Source organism: Stegastes partitus, unplaced genomic scaffold (genome assembly GCF_000690725.1).
Source record: "Stegastes partitus isolate 25-593 unplaced genomic scaffold, Stegastes_partitus-1.0.2 Scaffold1007, whole genome shotgun sequence".
In the NCBI taxonomy this organism is placed as follows: Eukaryota; Metazoa; Chordata; class Actinopteri; family Pomacentridae; genus Stegastes; species Stegastes partitus.
In genome coordinates this window covers 211,657-214,962 of record NW_007578738.1, presented here as the reverse complement: position 1 = coordinate 214,962, position 3,306 = coordinate 211,657, and positions in this window count along the sequence as shown.

Below are 3,306 nucleotides of genomic sequence, written 5' to 3'. Positions count from 1 at the left end.
GGCTAAGTGTGGCTCCTGCTGTGTGAGCGCTGGAGGAGGGCTGTAGTCGGGTACAAAGTGGGAGTGTTTCAGTCAGTGTTTATGTGATTCACACAGCCGGGGCTGTGGAAGGCTTGACCCTTCACAGACCTCCCCAACACAGCGGAAATGACTCCTGTCTATGTAAGACCCTCGCTCTTCTCCTGAAGTCCCTCCCAAACTCCCAAACTGCTCGACTTGTAGCTTTAGAGGAATGTAAATAAGGCAGGAAAACAAAGTTTGTGAAGCAGAGGGAGTGTTAATGTGTGTGTGTGTGCATGTGTTTGCACACTGTACAGCCGGCAGCGGGCTTCTGTGTGTGCGTGTGAGCCGGTTTGTAAGCGCTTGTATTCTGCACATAGCTGCCTAAACAGCGTGTTTTACAACATTGCAAACATTGGTACAGTCCCTTTAATGAGGGCTGTTGCACAGACTGTGTCTCAGGGAGAAAATTGTTGCGGCAGAGAGGAAAACATGAAATAACACAAAGGAATTCAGGCCTGGAGTTACTCTCCCCACGGGAGGCAGTCAGACTCTGAGTTTGGTCCTGAGCCAGGAACACTAAAGGAAGACGAGAACAGCGTCCGTGCTGCTTTCTTTTCTTTCTCTTAACTTCTCTTTGGGACTGCCTTGTTTTGATTTTGTTTGATTCCAGCACAATAGATCCTGTTCTCTTTCTTTTTACTTCATGAATAGACTTTTTTTCCCTCCCTGTATTTATGTGTCGCCTTTCCTTCATGTGCGTGTGCTCCTCTCAGACTCTGGTATATTTATAGCACTTTTCTCTGCTGATGATGAAGTTGCCACCTGTACCCTATCATAACTACACCACACACACCAGGCCAGGAGGGCCTGCGAGGTGGTAATGTGTGTGTGAGCAGTTTGGCAGTGGCAGCTCCCCACTAGTATCGCCTTGGACGTATTTCAGGGCATTGCAAAACTGTGAGTGTACTTCACTTCCCTTAGAAGTACTTACACTGATAATAAACAATTACAAAAAGCTCTTAAAGGCTACCACAGAAATGTATTTTTATACTTTTACACAACTTCCCACACATTATTGTGCTCCCGTCCAAAACCTTTATCTGTGCAAAGATCCTAATAATTAGCCTTTTGCTCAGTGAATACAAGCTGTTAGCCTCAACACTGGGATCGATCCAGTTTGTCTTGATGGACAAAAAGTTCTCCAAGGATCAAACTACAAACCTTCAAAACAAAAGAAGCACACTCACTCCTGTCAGAGGTCTTTACACATGCAGCTGGATGATCTAGAAAAGTAGAAAATAGAAAACAGAACATAAGAAGACGTAAATGGAAGGAAATGTCAAATTTCTGTGAGTGTCCTACGGCATGCTTGGAGCTCACAGAATATACACCATGCAGACAAGATAACCAGTCAATGTACAGGAGCTGTGATGTGCCAAAGCATGTTTTACTGTGCTGATAACATTCTAGTGGTTAGGTGGGTTTACAAAGCACAGGATTGTGACACCTGGTGTTTTCATCTTGGAACTCATACCTGGAAGTATTTAAAGACCCACTCCAGGGGAAAAAATACATTTAAAAATCATGTTAACATGTCCGTATGCTGTTTATGCTGAAAGACACATCATGAGTGAAACAGGCAGTGAACACCCTGACTGAGCATTTCCACCACGAAACTGCAGCGTACTGATGACTGTAACAGAAACACTGATTCAGATTTCTGGGGTTTCATATGTGACGAACCAAATGAAACAATTCTGTCAACTTGCAGGGTGGGGCTCTCTGTAGCATTACTGTCTTTCAGACATGTTGCATGCATGATAAATTACACCAATTTTACAGCCTGCCATTGGGTAGCACTGAGTAACTTTACAGTGTTTGAGCAGAGCTGTCAGTAAGCTGGTGTGCTCGAGCTGCTGCGAGTGGTGAAATGCAAGCAGAAAGAGATCTGCACATTCTAGAGACGACAATAATGTAGAGTTATTTTACTAAATACGTAACTTTGATATACAGAGGGGTTTTTAGGGGTTAAACCAATGACCAGAGAAGGACGTTAGGAATTCAGATCACTTTTAAATATTTTACAAAAATGGCATTGTTTTCCTAACTTTAGCAAAGTGCTTTGAGTTCCTAAACATCTAGTCAGTATAGCTTTAAAATTTGAAAGTGGTACAGTTATAGCTCTAGTTTTTATTTTTTATCGTAATTTGCAAGTAAATTAGATTGAGACACTCAAAAAAAACCCCAAAAAACACACATCAAGCTTTGCTACTGACTGCAGATGCAAATTGCTCCAGTTTTAAAGATTCCAACCATGTTCCAGAAAGTGCTGATTACTGTACAACCTGTAAGGAATCTGTTTGTGCCCTTTTCTCTACAGCAAGTCCAGGTGTCACATCCAACTACCAAAGAAAGATCATGCAGGTGGTAGGAGTTTGGTATCTTGTTTATGGGCACAGTAGCAGGACAGATGCTGTCTGATACAGAGAGTCGGAAAACTTCTTTCACCACCTGGCAGCTGGACTAAGCAACTTCTTATCAGAGGGGAGTGATGCTTTGAGAGTAGAAAGGGAAGGAAGGGCAGAAAAGGAGGAGGCAGAGGGAGAGGAGATGAGAGAGACAAGGGGTGTGAGAAATGGGAGGCAAAAGTGATCTGATGGGAAATAGGAAGGTAGTGGAAGAAAGTAAAGAGGAATACATGGTGAGACTGAAGGATGGACGGTTATTGGGAAGAAAAACAACAGAGGAGAGGGAGAGTGAGGCAGGGGGGAGGGGAGGGGAGGGCGGGGATGACACAGTCATGGGAACCCACGTTCAGTCGCTGCTCCAGACTCTGCAGTTGTTAGTCTCGTCAGTGTTGTTGTTTTGTTTTCACATGGCCTTCAACCTCGCTGCGTGGACCACAAACAGATGTTAATGACGTTCCTGCTGCAGTTTCTACTCAGAGTCATCAGCGCTGCTAATGGGCTGCGGCGAGACGCTCTGCGAGGACGGACGCCATCGCAGAACAAACAGAGCTGCGACGCCAAAGATATAAAAACACGCAGAGAACAGATGATACAGAAACATGATGTTCAAAACTCAGCTTTACACCTGAACAACAGGCAAAATGAAACAGTCTCGATTTACAACAATGTCCCTCATATGTCTCTCTGTTCCACACACCCATAAAGAAGTGTGTGTGGTAACAGGTAGGGTGAAATTCCATTCTTCCTGTTTATGGTAACGATTAATCTTACAACACATATAATTAACAGCACAACAGTCCAGTGCATCATAATTATAGACGAGTGACAAAGTGAA